Source organism: Meriones unguiculatus, chromosome 2 (assembly GCF_030254825.1).
Source record: "Meriones unguiculatus strain TT.TT164.6M chromosome 2, Bangor_MerUng_6.1, whole genome shotgun sequence".
In the NCBI taxonomy this organism is placed as follows: domain Eukaryota; kingdom Metazoa; phylum Chordata; class Mammalia; order Rodentia; family Muridae; genus Meriones; species Meriones unguiculatus.
The window spans coordinates 79,886,772-79,909,578 of NC_083350.1; the positions used below are offsets into that span (position 1 = coordinate 79,886,772).

Here is a 22,807-nt window from a genome sequence, read left to right on the forward strand (position 1 = left end):
CAAGTGTATTTTTAAAGAACACATTCTAACGAGGTTAGGATTAAGATAAGATTGCTTGGGAATTTTATTGAAGTTTACAGAAGAAATAATATTAATTGTTGACAAAAGCTTCTAACAAGTAGAGATATAGAAATCTTTACATTCATTTTTATAAGGGAAAGTATAACTACTACAATGAGACCAGGTTGATACACTCAAACCCCAGAAAATATAGTCCGTATCACTATGAATATTGGTATAAATCCTTCAAGTAATATTAACAAGTCAGATCAATAACATGAAGATTATAGTCCAATACCCAAAAGAAATGTATTTGTTGATTGGTTTGTAATTGAGAAATTGCAAATGTAATATTTACTATTAATAGAAGAAGAAAACAGTATTTATTTTAATAAGCACTTCACAAAATACCACAGTTATAATTTTGAAAAACCTCTTAAGACACATAAGTTGATTTGGGAAATCTTTAATCTGAAAAGCACTGATTTCTCAGCCACAAAACCTAAAGTAGTGTCCATAAAGAGCAAAGTAACCAAGAGAACAGCATACCTTATAATTGCTGATTTGAAAAGACACAATTAACTAGGAGAATACCCATTAAAAACACTTAACATCAGTTAAAAACCTGTCCTTAGAAAGAATGTGGGTGCAGCTGGTGTCCCATGTGTGCCAGTAGGTGCCAGAAAGAAGAGAGGCTATGTCTAGACTCAGAGTTCTGACCTATGACCATCTGAATGATTACTTGCCTAACATTCCCTGAAAAAATGGGGAGGGGGAGCCTGAAACTACAGTCTGGCACCAGGGTGCCCACACAGAGATGTACCCTAAGAAAACCACCAGCCCAACACCAGGCAGGCACAGATAGGCTCCCAGGATGGGGACTGAGCCTGAGATGACCAGCAGTCTTGCACAGCACAGACCCAGCTGGCTATCAGGATTGGGAGCAAGCAGACTAGACCCCCTCCTGGGACTGACAGTCCAGGGCAGAAGTGAGTCTGAGACTCACTACTCTTGCATAGGCCCACTTGGACAGGCTGAGTAAGACATAAACCCACGATGACCACTAGTCTGGTGCCATGGGGTCTAGACAGGGAGGTAGAATGAGATGATCACCAGTCAGGTGCCATGCAGGTCTTGGGTATCAGACAATGCCCAGGTTGACACCTTCCTCGTACCTTAATGAACAAGCTAGGCATAGCACTGCTGAGATGAACCCAGGCACTCTGAGACTCCAGGTCCCCCTAAGAAAAGAAGGTAAGGAGTGGAGAAATGAAAAAGAAACAGAATGATATGGGCACAATGAAGAGAGGCAGGGTGGTAAAGAACAACCTTGTGTCTGATGATGCCACCTGAGACCATGGTGGGTCCTGGCCTGAGCTGCCACTGTGGGCCACTTCTGAGTCTGTGGTCCTGCAGCTTCAGGACTCTGTTACCATCAAAGTTCAAGCAGATGCCTCTGGGCTGGGCTGCCTTCCAGGACATATTGACATTTGAGGGCTGTGCTGTCCACTGGGCCATTGTGGGAAAGCTGCCCCTGAGGGATGAGAGCTGTAGAGCTGACCCCAACCATAGCCAGCTGTAGTACTTGGGAGAGCAGGCCACACATTGCAAGAGTGACCAGTGAGGTGGTCTAGAAGGATATCAACATGAGTGCTCTAGCCCTACCACTCATCTCACTGTGAATGAGGAAGAGACACCCTTCTTCTTCCTCACACTTTACCACCCAGAGCAGATGGGAGTACTGGCCCTGGGGTCATGAGAGCAGGAGAAGTGTCCCTGCTCCTCATCAGCTTCAGGACTCAGGAGAGAGGATCCTGCACCTCACCTAGGGAAGACAGTAGATCTGACTCTGATGGTAAGGTCATGGGTGAGCCAGCCCTGAGCACATGAAAGTAGGAGATCTGGCCCTGCTATTTTTCTGCTATGTGGTGACATGGGCTAAGGGTAGACGACTCCCTTACCCATTGCTACCTACATCAGAAAGGAGAGCTAGCTCTGAGCTCATTAGGAAAGGAGACCTGTCACTGCCCCTCAACTGCTGCAACACTCAGGAGAGCAGGCCGTACACATTGCCTGGCAAAATAGTAGAGCTGGCCCTAGATTTAGGGATTGTACATGAGATGGCACAAAGACATGTGAGACAACTGTCCCTGTCTCTTGTCTGCTATGGGGTAGCATTGATGAGGGAGAGATTTCCTCTCTTTCCTTTTTCTCTCACCACTGGTGTCAGGTAGGAGAGCTGGCCCTGACAGAGTCATGAAAGCAGGAAAGCTGTCCCTGCCTTTTGTCTACTGGATAGTGGAGAGAAGAGGGAGACATGCCCTTCTTTCCTCCCTTATCCTTTGCTATCTATGGCAGGCAGGAAAGCAGGCCCTAGGTTCATGAGAGTGGGCAAACTGGCCATGTCTTTCATCAGTTACAATACTTGGGTGAGGGGGCTCTGTACCTCCCCTGGGAAGCAGGGTAGAGTTGGCCATGGTGGTGGGTATTGCTGATGATCTGCGCCTGAGGGCAGGAGAGCAGAAAAGCCAGTGGGCTGACCAGCTCGGATAACCCTCAGGACCAGATCCAGGGCTTTGAATTGACATACCACAACATCTATCCCATAGATAAACTGTAAGTGTGTATGAAGGAGCAAGTCCTACAGATCCAAATCTATAGAATCTTCATGACACAGGGCAACAACAGGATATCCAAGAAGAGCCCAGTGAGGTTTCAAAATTGATAGACAAGCAGAAACCAGAGGCTTCATACTAGATGAACTAGTCATTGTAATGAACATTTGCAAGCAGAGATATGTGGACAAAAAATGTACACTGTGAGACACACTGTGCCACACTACAGTTTCTATAACAATATTTTTTTCTCTGTTGTGGACAGTTTGCAGTGGAGGATGGGTATGAGGGGAGGGGAAGATGAGTAGGATTTTCATACATGATGTGAAATCCATAAAGATACAAGAAAAAAGTGAAAAAAAATTACAAAAGAAGTACTAAAAATTTTATTTTCAGGATCTTAAAACTTAGCACATGGGAATATGAATTAAAAATCTAGTAACAAATGCTAAATTTGACACATAAATGACTAACACACAAGAACATATTTAGAATTGTTGGCCACTGAAAAGCACCATGTCATACTCATATTCCCAGTGATAATATGACTATCATGCTTGGTTCCTTGAGATATATTTTTAAAATAACCTAGCTTACTATTCATTGTGAAGAAGGTCTGTAATTATATATTCATGGTAAAGTTTGTTCTTGTTAAATTATTAATTTTCCCTTCAATATGCATTGAGGCTAAACTTTATAATTATATCATTTCATAGCAAAGCTTCTAAATACTTGTGAAAATGTCTTTCTTCTAAGAATTCTGGTTAGAATAATAGTTATGCTTACTGCTACCAAATTTTATTTTGCTGTTTCATTTTGTATCTTTTTTTGAGATAATGACGTGCTTTCATCATTTTCCTTTTTTCTTTCCTCACTCCAAATCATCCTATATACAGACCTGCTTACTCTCTTTTAAATTCATGGCTTTTAAAAAATAATTATACCTTCCAACAGTATGCTCAGTCAACGCAGTATTACGTGTATGTATATATCTTTAAGGCTGACCTTATTCATATTGGTTAATGAATTAGTGTGTTCTTACCTGATGAAGACTGTATTTCCTTCTGTCATCCTTATTTAGTTGGCTGTATGTTACTTCTGAAGGACTGAGTCCTGCCAGACTTCCTTTTCCCCATCCATTTTAGTGAATCTATTGTTTTGCTGTTGTTGTTATTTGGATTCAAGTTTTTAAAGGCTTATATGTATGACAGTCCTCCTGTTTCAGTTGCCTGAGTGCTGAAATTCCAGACATGAAGCACTATACATGGCATTCTAATTATACTTCTTCCTTAAGTGCTACCATAGTCTCCCTAGAGAAAAATCCCTGTTTGTAAATCAGTGTTATAAAACCTACCCATGGCATATTAAGTACACAAAAGGAGTATGTTGTCTGCAAAGGCAGATGATAGACTGAGTATGGCATTATTGTGTTTCATCTACTTTGTTCTTTGAGGCTTTTCATTTGAAAGGGTGAACATGAAACTCTTGTCATATTCCATTTCATATTAATAGAAGAAAAGATTGATTTTTGGTCTATTATTTCTTGTATTTAAAATTCCTCATTATCCCAGTTTCTTTTTAAAAATACAATGTATGTCATGTGCCTTCTAGGGACTTCATACTCTCTTTGTGTAGAAAATACAGTTTTGATAGATTCGGGTTATAGCTGGCTTGTATGTTATTGGATTTGTTCACTGTAAGCCTTTATAAACTTGAAATTTGCACTTAAGAGTGCTGTATAAGTGTTACTTTTAATCTCCCATAATCTGGAACAAAAAGATTGACACTGCAAATTACCAGGGTTTGAAATGAATCATGTGATTCATTTTTGCTTTTTTTTTTTTCCTTCTGGAATAATCACAGCTGGGAATAAAATGCAGAAATATAACAGCAGCATGCTGGGCTTATGCTCCATTTCAGGGAGATACCTACCTTTACCAACCCTTGGAAAACAGCAAATGTACTCCTTGGGCTTCAAAACTGACTAAATTTGAAAGGTATAAAATGATAATGGTTACCCAGACAAAACCACCATTGTTGTTGTTGCTGTTTGTTTATTTGTTTGTTTTGTTTTGTGTTTAACTTTATTTTTCTGGAAGATTTCTGTCTTGTTTGTTCAACTGTTGGTTTAGTGATAAAGTCAGACCAAGTGTTAGTAGAAACATTCTGGAAACTTGCTTTTCTGATCATTGTACAGATAGTTTCCTGGTGTCACAAGCGTGTAAAAACAGGGCTGTTAATAGAAATAGCTCAGGAAATAGTAACAAAAATTGAGTAGTGTAATGGCACAAAAGTAAAAACTTCTGGACAGAAAGAACGCAACAGAATGAAAACACTGGAAAGAACTACAGAAAAATCTTTGACAGCTACACATATGAAAGAGCTATATATCTAGAAATTAAAATCTAAACAGCATAACAAAAATAAGTTCCATACTAAGACCTGCCATTTACTCAGACATCAACTTTTGGCTAGGTTTTATATATATATATATAACCTGGGAACAGGGTTGGCCAGGTTTAAAATGGCAGTTAAGAACTAGAGAAGGCCTCATATTCTATCAGAAAGTGAGTCACTGTATCCATAATATATAATATATATTATATATGTATATATATATTATATACACACACACATATATATATATATATATTTATATCCATGCTCCATCCCTATTGTAGCCTCCCCTCTCCTCTCTTACCAGTCTCACTCTCCCTTCCTCTTCTCCCTGTTCCACTCTCCCATTCCTCAGATAAGGGATTTCCTCCAGTTACCAACCAACACTAGCATATCACGTCATATCAGGACTAATGGCATCTTCTTTCCCTGTGGCCTGGCTAGGCTGCCCTGCCAGAGGAAAATGATCAAAAAGCAGGCAACAGAGCCCATGAAATAGACTGCCCTCTCTCACCTTTATAAGAGACTGATATAAAGATCACCCGAACATTTACTATGTATGTGTAGGGGTCCTAGGTTGAGTCTATACATGGCCCTTTTAGGTGCATTAAACTGAGCATGCCTCTCCCCCCGGGCCTAGGATAGTTGATTTTGTTGTTCTTCTTGTGAAGCTCCTGTCACCTCCTGGTTCTTTTATTCTTTCTCCCACTCTTCCACAAAACTTCCTGCACTCTGCCCAATGTTTAGCTGTGAGTCTCAGCATCTGTTTCAATCTGCTGCTGGGTGGAACCACTTAGAGGTCAGCTATGCTAGTCTCCTACATGAAAGCATAGCAAAATATTATTAATAGCATTGGCTATCTAATGCAGTGTTTGTCTCAGGTTGGCCCAGGTATTGGTTATACATTCCCTTAATCTCTGCTCTATCTTTATCCCTTATATCTTGTAGACAGGGTACATTTTGGGTACAAGGTTTTGTGGGTCAGTTGGTGTTGCCCTTCTTTCACTAATAGTTAGAGAGTGGCCTCTTCAGTCTCTGTGAACCCTGCTACTAGGAGTCTCAGCTAGAACCACCCCTATAGCCTCCCAAGAGCCTACCCTGTGGTAGGTCTCCAGCTTTTCACAGAGATGCCCCTACCCACAGTTTCTCTTCTCCGCAAGACCTCTGTCCTGTAGCCTCCACTCTCCTGCATCTGATCTCTATCCTCATTTCCCTCTGAGCTCCCTCTCCTGTATGTACTCAAGTATAAGCTGATATGAGCCATATACTATAGAATAACCATACTACAATTCATAGACCCAAAGAAGATAAGTCACAAGGAGATCCAAAGGGAGGATGCTTAAATCTCACCTAAAAGGGGAAATAGAATAGACAGCAGAAAGGATTGGAAGAGGGAACAGGGTTGGCCAGGTTTAAAATGGCAGTTAAGAACTAGAGAAGGCCTCATATTCTATCAGAAAGTGAGTCACTGTCTCCATAACTGTCCTGACACTATTGTGCCATTTAGCATTGCAGCATGGATGGCACAAGGCTCAGTAAGACCATCAGTGTCTCCCCCCCCCACACACACACTTTCTGGCAATACATAAACATGGAGGGAAAGTTTTCTGATCAACTGAGGTGGATTTCTGTAATCCACCTGTAATCAAAGTGGTGTCTTTAGCACTAGAAACTTTCCATTTTAGTCATACTGTCAAGCATCTTTCTAAATGTTTATGTTTATACCCATAGATTTGAGTTGCTTCAGCTTTTGTCAGAGAAGTGCTATTACAAGAAGATGACTATTAATGATGAGATTCATAAATGGCAGCATAGCCATCATGAATAATCATGAGTTCTTAACTGCATGACTGCTATGGCTTGAATGAGAAATGTTCCATTAAGCTTATAGATTTGAATGCTTGGTTCAGTCACCTGTTGGTGGTGCAGGTTGAAGTTAAATTACACTACTTCAATTTCTAGCTTGCTATGATTCTTGTTTGTAAGTAATAAGTGTCCAGTTTGATTTCTGATCATGGCTGCCATATTTTCCCTATCCTTATTGTTATCTAGCCTTCTGGAACTTTAAGCCAAAATAATCTTTATCTTAACTTGCTCAATTTCATTTCACAGCAACATAAAAGTAGGAAATGCAATGATACAATTATGTTAACGTTTTGTTTACCTAAGGATATATTGCAGAAGACTAAACAAAAAAGAATGCAAAGCTGGTGGATGAAACAAGTTGTGATGTAGACTACTGGAAATGGCATAGCTTCTGCACATATGAGCTCACACATAGCTACCTGCACAGTATCAATCTAGCCAAAACTCTAGTATGAGTGGGAGAAAGGACTACAAAGCCCCATCCCTAGTTAAGTACCAATTGACAGAGGATAGTTGCTGAGAAGGGAAAGATATTCTCTTATTTGGACATGGATGCTGGTAGTTTGTTCATAACTCAGTAAATGACCCCACACATATGCTTATAGAAACAGCACTGATTAGAATCAGAATCTTGTCCCTAACAAGAGGAGAATGGAGTCCATGAAGTTGTGATGAAGAAAGGGTAAGAAACATTGGTGGAAATTGTACAGAGGCAAAAAGAAAAAAAGTATGATTTAAATTCATTATAAAATGTATAAAATTTGCAAATACATAAAAATAAAGTGCCAAAGGTTCATCTTTGAAGACATACATTCAATTTACAATATACAGACTGAGTAGATTGCATTTATATACTTAGAAATATATATATTAATGAAAACAGAGGTCATAGATTTGAAGGAGGAAAAAAAAGGTGTATATTGAAGGATTTGAAGGTAGGCAAGGGGACAATAAAATGATGCAATTGTATTATAGTCTCAAAAAAATTAAAAATAGTAAGTAATAGAATCAACAAATTCGGAAGTTGTATTACAAATGATCAAGTGATCAAATGCAAATGTCCAGTAAGTACATAAAAAAGTTTCTTTCTTCAGCTTTCAGAAAAATTCAAATCAAAACTAAATTGTTACCCCATCTTACCCTAGTCAAAATGATTACTAACGGCAATATCAATGGACATGCTAATGTAAAATGGGGAATTTTTTCCAATTTTTAAAGAAATTATTATTATTATTTATTACAATTTATTCACTTTGGATCCTTGCTGTGGCCCCCTCCCTCATCTCCTCCCCAGCCCACGCTCTGTCCCCCTTTCTTCCCTATGCCCCTTTTCTAGTCCACTTATATCGGAGGTCTTGCATATTCAAAAGCCCTCATCCCCTACTATCTGACCCTAGCCTATCAGGTCTAATCAGGACTTTCTCTTTCTCTGTGGACTTACTAGGCCACTCTGCCAGGGGAGGTGATCAAAGGGCAGGCAGCTGAGCTCATGCCAAAGACTGCTCCTGCTCCACTTAAAAAGGGGGAAATTTTAAAAGGTATCATTGCTAGTCAAAGAGTTACAGGCTACTAATGACTTAAGGGCTGAGGCAACAAATTGGTTACATAATAATAAGTGGTCAGCATTGAAACCAGATGTACACAAACAACAAAAATAGACTTGGCAAAGGACCTCTGAAAGACTCTACCTCCTAGGATATCGGAGGAGATACTGAGACTCATAGCCAAACTTTGGGCAGAATGCTGGGATCCTTATGGAAGAAGATGTAGATAGAATGACCTGGAGGGGCAGGAACTCCAAAAGGAGAACAACAGAGCCCAATACCTGGGCCCAAGGGGACCAACAGAGACCGATACTCCGACTAAGGACCATGCCTGGAAAGAACCTATACCTCCTCTTCAAAGGAAGCCCATTGGCTGTTCATTTTCCAAGTGGGTGACCTAGTAAGGCTGTCTGTCTCTGGCATGAACTCATTGGCCAGCTCTTTCATCACCTCCCCCTGGGGGATACAGCCTTGACAGGCCACAGAGGAAGATGATACAGCCAGCCTTGATGAGACCTGATAAGCTAGGATCAGATAGATGGGGTGGAGGTCTTCCCTATCAGCGGACTAGGGAAAGGGCAGAGGGGGAGAAGAGGAAGGGTGGGTGGACCTAGGAGGAGACAAGGGAGGGGGCTGCAGCAGGGTTACAAAGTGAATAAATTATGATAAATAAATATATAAATAAAATTAAAAATTAGACCCACCAGGTTATATTTGTACATTTGTGCCTTATATTTTTGTCTCTGTCTGTTTCAGTCTTTGTCTCTCCCTGTCATTCTCTCTGTATTTTTCTCTGTCTTTCGCTCTCTCTCTAACACACCCACCCACCCACCCACACCCACACTCACACCAAAAATAATCAAAGAAGAAGAAAAAAGAGGTTACCAATTGGGGAGATGTGCATGAAAGGTGATGTTGGAATGAGAATGGAACTCATGGGCTCATATGTTTAAATGCTTGGTCCCTAGTGATGAATCTCTTTGGAAAGAATTAGGAGATACGGCCTTGTTGCAGTAGGTATGACCTTGTTGGAAGAGGTAAGTTACCAAGTGTAGGTCTTGCATATTCAAAAGCCCAAACCATTTTATTTGGCTTTCTTTTTATTTTTGCCTCCAAATGGTAAATAAGTTATAAGATGTCACTTACTGTTTCAATATCATGCCTGCCTCTCTACTGCTCTGTTCTCTGCTTTGATGGTCACGGACTCACTCTCTGAAACTGTATGCAAGCTCCTTATTAAATACTCCTTTTATTTATTCATTTTTGAGAATAAAATTAAAATATTATTATTATTCCCTCAGGTTCTTTTAGATTCTCTCCCCTTCCTTACCCACCCAACTTTATGTTTTCCTCTCAAACAAACAAACAAACAAAACCTCCAATACAGCAATAAAAACCCTGAAAAACCAAGGAAACAAAATAAAACCACACCCAAAAACAACCAAACAAAAACGACAAACTATAATCAGATAAAAGTACATACATATGCATGTGTGCACACACATGCACACACACACACACACACACATTCACATACACACACAAATAATAAAGAAAGGAAGAAAGATGGAAAGAAAGAAAGAAAGAAAGAAAGAAAGAAAGAAAGAAAGAAAGAAAGAAAGAGAAAGACAGAGGGAAAGCAAGCACGCTGTGGAGTTCAGTTATATGTTGTTCGACTGCTCCTAAAAGCAGGACTGTCTGCAGTCCAGTGGTTTATATATCCACTGTCACTCTATTGGAGACTATTGGAGGGAACTGATTTTTTCCCCCTCCTTGCAAGAAAAAATGACAATTCAGTTATTAACCTTTACACTAGTGTCTAGGTTTTCATTCATTCATTTCTTAGAAATATAACAAAATAAAATATAATAAGATAAAACAAACACTATCACAGCAAAGTTGGACAAACAAAAGAAAAGAGCAGAAGAGAAGGCAAATGAATCAGAGGCCTACTCATTTAGCTACTCAGGACCCTGCACGTGCTGCTATTGTCATTGTGATTTCAAAGGAGCTTTGCTTATGTTAATTTTAAGGATCTTCTTGTCCTTCCTCTCTTCTGGATCTTACCTGCTTTCTACCTCATCTTCTTGTAGGGGTTTTCCACAGTCGAGGTTGAGATATTTGATGCAGACATTCTGTGTAAGGCTGAGTATTTACTGGTCTCTCACTTAGGGCATAATGCCTGGCTATAGGTCTCTATATTTGCTTCAGGGTAGTTTCACTGATGATAGCTGAACTCACTGATGTGAGTGTAGTAGAATATCATTAAGGGGTCATTTTATCAATACTTTTTATCCTATTTTTAGACCAGTTTTATTTGGTTTTTATATTTTGTGCCTAACTTATTATGTAATCTCTGGATCTAGCACTTTAACAATGCTTGGTATAGGTTCCATCTTGTTGAGTGGGCCTTAAGTCAAATAAGTTATTGGTTGTTTACTCCTACAAGCTTTGTGACACTATTGCCCTAGCATATTTTTAAGGTAGTACACCACTGTCCATAAATGGTTTGTGTCTGGCTTGGTGTCTGTTTCTTTTTTGAGAGCTTGCAAAGTACATTCCTATACCAAAAACACTTTAATGTAGGGTGTGTTGGTCAAGGTGTCTCTTGATAGCAAAAAATAATGTAAGATAGTAGAGGCAGGAGGGAGGGGACAAGAGAAGGGTTAAAGGGAAGAAAGGGAAGGAGGAAGTGAAATAATCATATTTTGATTAAAATTAAATATACTATAATAATTACAAAAATAATTAAAATAAAAAAGCAGTAAAGGCTTGTGAACATGAAAAGAAAAGAAACTCTTACACAATAGTGGTGCAAATGAGTCCAAACACTATACAAAGCAGCATGACAGTTCTTTATATATTTAAAAGTAAAACTACATGATGGGGCAGAGGTGGTTAAATGACTATAATGACACTATTTTCCAGACACAGTAAAACAAATGAATGTGTGAACTCACAGTGACTATGACAGCATGCACAAAACCTGCCAATTATAGCCAAAAAAAAAAAAAAAAAATCCCTGTGTGGAGAGGAAAAATGGTGTCCCTGGTTGAGAAGTTATTGACACTTGGCTTCTCCTTGAAGATGATGAGTAAATGTTCTTCAGGGACATCCCCACTGAGAGATACCATCCAGTAAATTACTCTTTACTCATGTGTATATTGTCAGCTTTAAGTGGTGTCTGTGTGTTGAAAACTTAAAAATGAAATTTGAAGCGGATATGGTATTAGGGAACAAGAAATGTTAGAGGAAAAATGTTTGAAAATGGGAATAATTGGATGGGAGAATGGATATAACATAGTCAAAACAGAGTAGACACATTTGTGAAATTCTCAGTTAATAATGGAAGTAGGAAAACAGAGCATTGAACATCTAGTAAAGCTATCTTCCTCTTTCATATACAACCAAAGAAATAAAGTACATTAATAAAGAGAAACCCATATAACTATCATCACTGAATTACCTACCATTCAGAATAGTTTAGGCAAGGTATCAGACTAGTATAGATTTACAGATGAACATAGGCATCAAATAACGTGTAAGGTTAATTCTCAGTTAAAATTAGGCTAACGTCTTGTTAGTTGGTGTGTAATGGATGGTACCAGATGTCCTCTTGATAAGTAAAATGAGTCAGACAGAGGAAGCCAAGTACTGTATGTTCATCTCCCTCTCTTTGTCTCACACATACACACACACACGTCACATGTATACATCACATGTACACACACTCACAAACACATATACACATTCTCACACATACATGTGCACACACACAACATGAAAAAAAATTGTGTATGAAAGAACAAGAAAAAGAGTGACAACTAGAGACTAAAAAGGATGTTGGAAGTAGGAAGGTTCAATATGATCAAATCACCTTTTTGTCATAAATATGTACATAATATGAATTAATGAAAATTAAAATATAGTTAAATATAAAATCTCATATCAAAATTGAAGAGCAATATTTTTTAATTTTTTATTATTTACACTTTATTTATTTTGTATCCCCCCTGAAGCTCCCTCCCTCCTCCTCTCTATATCTCTCTCTTCCTCCCCCTTCTCCATGCATGCCCCTCCCCAAGTCCACTGATAGGGGAGGTCTTCTTTTCCTTCCTTCTGATCCTAGTCTATTAATATTATTTAAACAACAGATATACACATCCATACACACACACGTAGGTAAATAATAACTTGGTAGATCAAACATATGCACATACATACACCTACTTGTAGTTATAGAATAGTGTGGTAACACACTACACACACAAACACACAAACTCACATATACACCTACAGGGAGACATAAAATAACATAGCAGATGAAATACACAAACATATATACACATATAGGTAAGTATATACTAACTTGATACCACACACACACCTACACATACATGTATGTATAATGTGTAAACAGTGGCTATACTTAGCTCCTCTAAATAAAAAAACAATATACCTGAATAGCTAAATGACTTTTCAATGAAATTTTTATCGTCATGTATTTAAAATTTACCTTTGATAGAAACAATATACATAACAGAAAAAATATCTTACCAAGCCTAGAATTTGCAGAATATAGCAAACTCATTAATTTCTTAGATTCCTTCACTCTCATTTATAATATTTACATGTGCTATTATTTACATAATTATTTATATTTTCTTATATGTTTCATACAATAACAATAACAGAAATATAAGAAGTATGATGAAATACACAAGTAGATATTGATAAAATCTTACTGAAATATTTCCTAAGGGTTTGAAGTTAGGTAAGATGTTGTGCCATGATACAAGGGATCAAATTAAAACATTGTTCTTCAGTCATCAAGGAATAAACTATAGTATGTCCTGTATGCATGACAAACTATTCTGTTAGTGTCAGTTTGTGAAATTCAGGAGATGTGAACTTGAATATTTCTTTCTTTAAGTTAATGAAACATGGATGTAAATGTTGTTTTCAGTTCCTTTGATGAGTAGATGAGATAAGAGCCATATCCAAGGTTTACTACTATATGGCTTGGGTTTGAGTCCAGTACATTCCTCCAACTATCTCTAGGCCTACACCTGGAAGCTTCTAGCCTTCATTCAAGCTAATCTTCTGCATTGTCAACAAAAGCTTCATCTTCCAGCATCCCTCTACTAACCTAGGCCTAGAATATTTTCAGCCTCCAAGACCCACTGCTGAATAAGCATACCCTTCCCAGTTCTTTCTAAACTCTGGCTGGCTGGCTCAAACTCTTCTTCAAGCTGACTGATTCAAAGTCTTCTCTCAGCTTCTCACTGAATTGCTCTGGTTTGTAAATCTGCAGTGGGGATACAAAGTGAATAAACAGTGATAGATAAATATATAAAAATTATTAAATTTTTAAAAAGTGAAAAAAAAAAAACCCTGCCTCTCTGAGCTTTAGGAACTACACCTAACTTCATGCATTGAACTCCACTGAACTGCACCCGAATGTACTGCACTGCCTACAAAAACTCTACTGTATTCTTGTACTGTACTCTCCTCCACTCTCTGTATGATCTGTCCCTTTACTTCCTCTCTGCACTGTTTTTCTTTCCTACCTGTTTTTATGAGAGCTGGGCGTATCCTACCAACTTTCTCTTATTGGTCACTTTGCCTACCCCTCAATTAGATCATTGTTTGGGATTAAAGCTGTGTACTAAATTCCAGCCAGAGGGATTAAAGCTGTGTACTGAGAGTGTGTCTTTATATCAGCAGGATCACACAGATCTAAGTCTTGGATGTAATCCCTTTCTAGAGTAGCCAATTTGCTGATTAATATTTTCTTACACAAGGATTTTTTTTTTTTTTAAAGAACACATTTATACCCCAGTATTTGTAATTCGCCTACATAGATGCTGGTTGTTAGAGACTTGATCATATTAGCCAGAGGTTTTGGTAACAGTGCAATGTCCAAAGTTAGATAAACATGTGTCTCATGTCCACTGTCTTTGTTTTGTTCTTCATGATATGACCTATTACAGAAACACCGATTTCATCTGCTGAACTGGTAACTCACTGACGTCTTGCTCTGTCTTGTTCATTAGTGGCTTATAGAGTCCCTTTGCAAATATCTCAGTAGTAAGCTATTAGCACCAGGATGTGGTCTGCTGTTGTGTTCCCTATTATGTACTAAATCTGTCTGATCATAATATTTTTCTTTGGCCTTTTCTTTATCCTCTCCATCAATACTATATTTTTTTAAACATAGCTATCCTCCTTCCTTTTTATTCTTTATTTTCTTATTTTGACTGTTTTGTGTTTTTCTGTCCATTTTATTTTAATGTTCTATTTTTTTATGTATCTTCCTTAAACTTGACACATTTTCAATTGTACTTTTGTCATTATGTTGAAAAATGACCTCTCTATCACCTGGAAACATTATTGCCATAATAAGTAGGAAAGGTTGCATATTAAAAAAAAAGATTTTTGTACATCTTTAGTACAACCAAACATTCCAAAATTGAATAAATAGGCAGTAACTATCAGAATCTTGTTTTATATTTCAAAATGGTATGTAGCAACTTAGAGAAAAATACACATGTTGCTAAGGGATTTCTATTGCTTTTTGTTGCTAAGGGATTTCTATTGCTTTATTTTCTATTATCTTTAAGATTTTCTGAAAGCTGCATATTTTTTTTACAGAGACATTGAATTAAAAGAATTCCAGTACTGACTTCAAATAAAACGCAAGTTATCATTTTAGCTTAGAATATGATTAATTTTATTAACATATATTTAAATATAATCCAATATTTTTTTCCAATTCAAATATTATATTAAGAATCACAACAGTAAAAAGTGTGGACTCTTGTTTTTTGTTTTCTTTGTTTTGTTTTGGAGAAACCTGAGCACTTATTTTACTAAATGATTCAATTTATGTTACTTAATTTCATTGATTAAAAGAAGTTAGCATAGTCCAGTTTGAATGAGAAGTTAATATCAAAAATATGTTTGTTTTAATTGAAAAATATACAGTACTAGCTAGGTCATTTGAATTCCTAATCCCTAGATTATAATGTTATATGTGAGAGTGTGGAATGATTTGGATTCATGGACTAGCTGGAAGAAGTGGATCTTTAAGATACAGTCCTTGAAGATTTTAACATAACCCTGTGCCTGATTATCTCTCTGTATAATAGTTTATATGTATGTATGTCACTTTCTGCTTCTATAACTATGGTGATGCCAGCCACCATTCATACTCTACTATGACTTAATTTATATTACTTGAAGCTTTGAGACCAAGCAAATCTTTCTTAAGTTATTTCTCTTTAGGCATTTTTATAACAACAATGAGAAAAGTAAAAACAGAACAATAGTACCCAGAAGTGGAGTAATTTCCATCATAAAATGGAACTTGGTGCTTATAGACTTCTGGAATTTGTTTGGGGTTGGAAAGTAAATAATTTGAAACCATAGTGTTAAATAAAAACAGTCCTAGAGTATTGTAAGTAGAGTTTATCAGGTAATTCTCCTGTGAGTTTGGGAAACTAAACTGGTGATATATTTTGGACAGTAGAGTTATTAACTACCAGAAATCAGAGTCCTAATGTTCTTAGGGATTGGACTACAGGAAATTTATATTAGCATGAGACAATCTGTGACATTATGCTCAGTGAGTGTCCAAAAATTTAATGCAAGTGTTTAATAGAAGTAATCAACTGATGTGTTTGGCAGGAAATTTCAACACAACATTGATTCTAGGCTGTATGTGATTATTTTTCAATGTGTTAAGTCAAATTACAGGAATAGAAAAAAAAGAGTAGGAAAGAAATTTATGAATAATGTTTGATTTGAAAGAGAAAGAAGGAACTCAGAGTTGCAGAAAAATGAGGCTGATTTGGGTATAGATAAAACAGCTATAAGTGTTCAAATTAACAGTCACTTAAAAGAAACTAAGCCTCACACTGTAGCTAAAGGAACGCAACAGAAATCGGTGCTGCATCAATGTTTAGATTTCACTAAAGCCTATATGTCATAAATCTGAAACCATTTTTTAAATAATCATTCTTAGAGAGAGGCATGGGAGGAGATGAGGAAGAGAGGGTAGGATTGGGAGGGAAAGAGGGAAGGGGCTACAGCTGAGATACAAAGTGAATAAAAAAAATAATTTGACAGAATAGAAACTCAGCAAAAGTGTACAAGGATAGTGTTACTCTACTCTAATAGCGCTATTTAGAAGATGTTTTCCCAAAAGTCACTGGCTAAGAATTATGCAAATTTAGCTACAGCAAAAGAAAACAAGGCTAACATATATTTTATCTTCCAGATGAAGTAAAAAAAAAAAAAGTCAATAAATTTCTGTTTCCTTGAAAAGGTAGCTAACACACGCATATTTTAACAGTATATTTATTTGTGATCTTAGTTTCAATACTTAATAGAGTACTTGGACATATCTTCTACATTTTCCCATCAGACATTGCATACTACTAACCAAAATCATGTTACAATGTCAAGAAAAAGTTTTTCTGTGTTAAATCCTTATTAATTATTTAGAAATGACCTTGTAGTAAAATCCTCATCTTCACTCGTAATCATCAATATAACCTGGAATAATATAATATTATTATAATATATATATGTAATCTAGAATAATCAATTCTACTTTTATATAAACAACATAGACCAAATATTTTTAATAAGATGATACTCTTTGGATTAAATAAGTTAATTAATTTTGTCCACTAGGATTCTGAAGGGATATAATATTTATATATACCTATCATTTAGTCTTACTTTATGAGCTAATGAGTAATTTTCTATTGTGTATAAGCTTGGAAGAGTCAGCACTAGGTTGTGTGGCTTGCAACCAAAGTCCACAAGTTTGCCTATCTACATGTCTGTCTGTCTATCTATTTATCTTTCTTTTATCCATATAACTATCATGTATCTTTGTATATATCAACCAATAATTAATTCAATCATAGTTGTATCTATCTATCTATCGATCTATCTATCTATCTATCTATCTATCACAGGATACCAATTTTTAACCACACTCCAATAAAGTTGGGAAGGTAAAACATTCAGTTTTCCAAAACTGAATAGTAATTGTAACTGTAAAAATGAAAATTAGGAAAATAACTTATATTGGCAGTTAAATATTTTAATTTGCATTATCACATTATAACAGGGGTATAAAACTTGTAGGAATAATGTGAAACATATCAACTCTTAATACACTATCACTCATCATTTTTACTATTCAATATATTAACAAGTAAATATATAAATATATATCCAAAATATGTAAATAGCAATGATAAATGGTTATCACGCAGTCAGGCCAATATACATTCATCAAAATTAATTAATAAAATAATATACTCATATAAACATAGTTTAGTATGTTTATATTAACTCATGTTAATCATGCCTTTAATCCCAGCATCCAGGAGCTAGAGCCAGGCAGATATCTATGAGTTCAAGGGCATCCTGATCTACAGAGTTAGTTCCAGAGCAGCCAAGGCTACAACAGAGAAACTCTCTCAAAAAAGCCAAAATCAAAGGCAAATATAAAACAAAAACGAAAGAAAGGAAAACTAATATGTACTAGAGTCTTGATAAAATAGAGCAGTATGAAAAGACTTTACATTATTTCTTTAAATATTATCCAAAACTAATAACTTCAATTTAGGATGCTTCACATGAAAATTTTGATAATATTTGAAGACATTAGTATCTAGAAAGAGGCAGAAGAGATGCCCAAATTTCTGAAGAATTTATTTCTTGTACACTGGATGCCAGACATTCCAGAAGAATTTCTGCAATCATTTACTTTTTGTTTTCATACTTTATTGAATGTGTGACATGGCTGAATAAATTACATACTTAAAATAAGCACTAGGAGTACAAGGAGTACAGATACTAAATATTTCCTTTTAGGGCATATGTTTATATGTCAGTTAATTAAACAGTATTTTAAAATACTGTACCAATTATTGAAAATATTAAATATTTTCTCATGTTTGACCTTACTTTTACACTCACTGTTGCACTAAAGTAAAACCTTCTAATTAAAGCTGTATTTGTTTGTTAATGCAGAAAGGAAGGAATTAGTTCCATTAAAAGTAATGGAGTGAAACAGCATATGGAAGGTGCTGAACATTAGGTACTAACAAAAAACATTACTACTGCAATTAGTTACAGACTTATGAAATGGTGTTAAGATACGTAGAAATTGAGCAGCCAATGGGTTTCCTATGAACAGGGCATCTAGGTTCTCTCAATGCATGGTCCTTAGTTGGAGTATCTCTCTCTGCAGGCCCCTATGGTCCCAGGACTTTGGCTCTGTTGGTCTCCTTGTGGAGCTCCTGTCCCCTCCAGGTCTTTCTATCTCCTTCTTCTTCCATAAGGATTTCTTCACTCTGCACAACCAAGGACCACACATGGAGAGGATCTAAAACCTCTACTCAGATGTTGCTCTTAGGCAGCTCAGTGTCCAAGTGAGTTCCCTATTAATGGGTACAGGGGTTGTCTCTGACATAGACTCCATGGCCAGCTCTTTGATCTCCTCCTCCTGGGAGGTTCAACCTTGCCAGGCCACAGAGGAAGAGGCAGACAGTCCTAGAGAGACCTGATAGGCTAGGGTCAGATAGAAAGGGAGGAGGACCTCCCCTATCAGTGGACTAGGGGAAGGGTATAGGGAGGAGAAGAGGGAGGGAGGGTGAGACTGGGAAGGAGGAGAGTGAATAAAATCTAATTAATAATAAATAAATTTTAAAACAGACAACAGAAATGCCTGCATGAATTTGAAGTTTTCACAATTTTTTAAAACAATGTTGTTAGACTCTTGGAAAAGACATCACAGTATCTTTAAAAGTCTGCAACTTGAAAGTAAGAAGACTGCATTGTCTTCTTCTGTGGCCTGGTAATGCTGCACCCCCCTCAGGGGGAGGTAATTAAAGAGCAGGCCAATCAGTTCATGTCAGAGACAGTCCCTGTTCCTATTACAATGGAACCCACTTGGATACTGAACTGCCACGGACTACATCTATGCAGGGGTCTTAGGTTATCTCCATGCATAGTCCTTGGTTAGAGTATCAGTCTCAGGAAAGACCCTTGTGCTCAGAGGGTGGAGGAAGGGAGGGATTGGGACAGGAGGAAGGAGGGAACCACAGGGGTATACAAAGTGAATAAAGTGTAATTAATAAAGAATTAAAAAAAAGAAAACTCTAAAAAAAGAAAGTAGGAAGACAGCTATGGCTATCAAAATGGAATATTTTCAAGAACTGTACAGTATGGCTACTTACCAAAAATAAGATAATTTGTTTGAAATAAAAAAAAGTTTTTTGCATCCAATAAATAATTGAACTTTTCTAAAATAAAAATGACTTTAAATTGGATTCTATGATAAATAAAATGGCAGTAAGAGATATGTAGATGTGTTATCATACACTTGATCCAGATATCACATTGAATAATCACTTTACCTGTATAGCTTCACAACTGTCAAATAAAATAATTTTCATAAAAGAGTTTGATACTCACAGAATAGATAAACATGTGTAGTTATTTACTCTCTACATTGAAACATATTAATATGATCCATAGATATACCTTCCTTAAAAGGGGCTTTATTTCTATATGTTCAGTATATGAAATATAACACCAATTCCTATTAAAGTGTGTGTGTAACTCACACATAACACCTATACTCATAAAGTAACACATACACATGAACCAAATAATTAACCATATTGAAACTAATAAAAGAGAATAAAAAACATCCAATATAACAACGTCCTTGAAGTATTAGTAGTGTTGTGGTAGTTCACTTGATAGAGCACTGTTCTGCCATAAAATCTGCATTAACCTACAGCCAAAGTATAACAATACACAAAACAAGCATTCGAGAGTAAACATGTAATTATCTTGAATCTGTGTATAATGCCACACAGTATACTCTTAAGTGAATACCACAAGAAGAGCACCTTAGTGTCTTCAATAATGTTAACGTCTAGGTGACAGTATAGAGATTTTAATGGAGGTCTGTCTTTGCATCTGTTATAATCAACAGCCTGCGGAAATGAACCAAAAAAAGTGTTTTATGATTGCAGTTAACCTCAGCAAAGACAGAAGCTACAACAGCAGTGCTAACAGCTTCATTGATGCCAAGGGAATTGGTACACTGCCATTCCTTGCAAAACCTGACAGCTGTTAAGTCATCTACATTATAAAAGCTATTTGTTTTACTCTATCATTCTGGAAATTTAATTTGGCAGTTAATTTTCAAAGTTACCATTGAAATTTATAAATACACATAATATATAGTATATATTATGAGCAATAGTTTTGCATATGTTTATATTTGTACGCACCTGTAGCACTGAGATCAAGTATTTCTTAAGTAGGTAGCTGTCTGAGGTATAGGAGAAAGCAACGCCTTCACTTGTGTAATTGCCCAGGCGTAGCACTTGTGTGGTATTTGTGAAGGTATGGATTTGCTCCTCAGCATTGTTTTAAACATTTAATGTACAGTGATTTCTATATTCATTGTGTCTTGTGACAGTAGGTCTTGTTTTCTTGATTAGATTAAGAATAACTAGTATTTTAGTAAAGTATGCTTACGGAAATGTGTTTGAATGTGTTTTTAGAGAGTATTAGTTCATAGGGAAAGACCCTTAATATGTATTTCTAGGTAGCATAAAAAGAGGGTTGGAAAAAATAAAAAAGGAAACAAGGAGGCATCCATTGAGAGTAGGTATTTTATTCTTCTCTGCTTCCTAGAGATTATTAGGACTATTTTTCTCATTCATGCTGCCATATTTAGTTTTTGCCAAGTTGACACAAACATGAAAATATTTAGGAAGATGAATATCACCTGAGAAAATCCACCATCATATTTATCCCTGTGCACTTTTTTTTTGAGAAAATTAATTAACGCAGGAGGGCTCAGTCTACTATACATGATGTTTTTCTCATGTAGGTGGATCTGGGCTGTTATCAGAAAGGTATCTGAGCAAAACAGGAAAGTACTCCATAAGTGGTATTCCACTGTAGCATCTGCCTTAATTCCTATCTTAGTTTTCTTTGATATGAGAGACCAGAGAATTAAAAGTTTAAAGCACAAGCCTGAACAAAGGCGAGCCAGGTGGAGACATGTCCAGCCACCTGCACGGAAGAACTAGCCTTACTGTAATCTTTTCTGCCAACTAGAGATACAGTTGCTAGGAAACCAGCCCCTCTCCCCCAGGGCAGCCAAACAAGGGAAGCCAGACCATTAATGGTTTGGGAGCCTTCCCACAGACAATCAATTCAAAGTGCAGCATCCCCTTTTGTGTTTTGACCAATAGACACTTGCCAGGCAGGAATCCACCTGCTTTGGGCATGCTGGGAGGGACCAGACTCTTTAAATCAACCACCTAACCTGAGCACAAGGCTCTCTGCTCTCAACCACTTTGTCAGTGAGGGTGTGTGAGATTAGCCTATAGCTTGTAATAAAAAGATCCTCAGGTGTTTTGTAACAGACTAGACTTTGTGGTGGTTTGGGGGGGTCTTGCGAATCTGGCAAGATTTAACCTGTCAGCTAAAATAAACCTTTTCATCCAAAAATTGTTTTTGACAGGGTGTTTATTCACAACAGAACCCCAACTACAGCATGTGTCTTTGAAATAGAATGGACTGAATTTCTGAAAACATGAACAAAATAACTATGCCCTCCCTTGAATAATTTGTCTCAGATATTCAGTGTAAGGAAAAGATAGCCATAGACCAACCCTGCCAGAAAACTGGGTAGACTGCCCACAGAATTTCCCTCTCCCTCTGTTTTCTCAGACCCAATCCCCTGATGCTGCAATACAAGTTCAAGCCTTCTGTTCTTTCTGTTACATCTCTTGTAAATGAAACAGACCATCCCTGCCCAACGTTTCTTCTCTCAATAGTGACTATATCACATTCCTCAACTCCAGCAGGCTCCTTCTGCTAAAGCACCAGCCATACCTGCCAGAAAACTAGGTAGGCTGCTCTGAGGTCTTCTCCTCTCTCTCTGTTCCCCTTGACCAAATCCATTAGTCTTATTATTATTATTATTATTATTATAGTCTACAATAAAACACCAGTTTCACCCTTGCACACATTTCATGAGGATTCTACAAACCATTGACTCCTCTTGTCTCCCACCCCTATTTATTGCTTTGTCCTAGAACCCAACTTTAACAAGTAACCTCTGCTAACCCAAAGGTTGCTCCACCCAAAACAAAAAGTAGGTTGAAGACAGACTCTCATCTTTTCTACTTCTCCTGAGATCCAATCCCCCACCCCTGCCCCTTCATCCTGCTGCTCATCCTCAGCTCTGTAGCTGGAAACCTGCTGTTATCTCGCTTTTCTTTCTAACCATATCCCCATGGAATCACAAAGGCCTAACCTGCCAAT

General features: G+C 37.0%; 1 non-coding gene across 1 annotated transcript; it reads left to right on the forward strand.

The window, feature by feature from the left end:
• The first annotated feature begins 624 nt into the window (after nucleotides 1-624).
• LOC132652637 (small nucleolar RNA SNORA17) lies at nucleotides 625-754 on the forward strand. The gene has a single exon (XR_009590227.1). It is a non-coding gene; the product is annotated as a small nucleolar RNA SNORA17 (small nucleolar RNA).
• The last annotated feature ends 22,053 nt before the right edge of the window (nucleotides 755-22,807 follow it).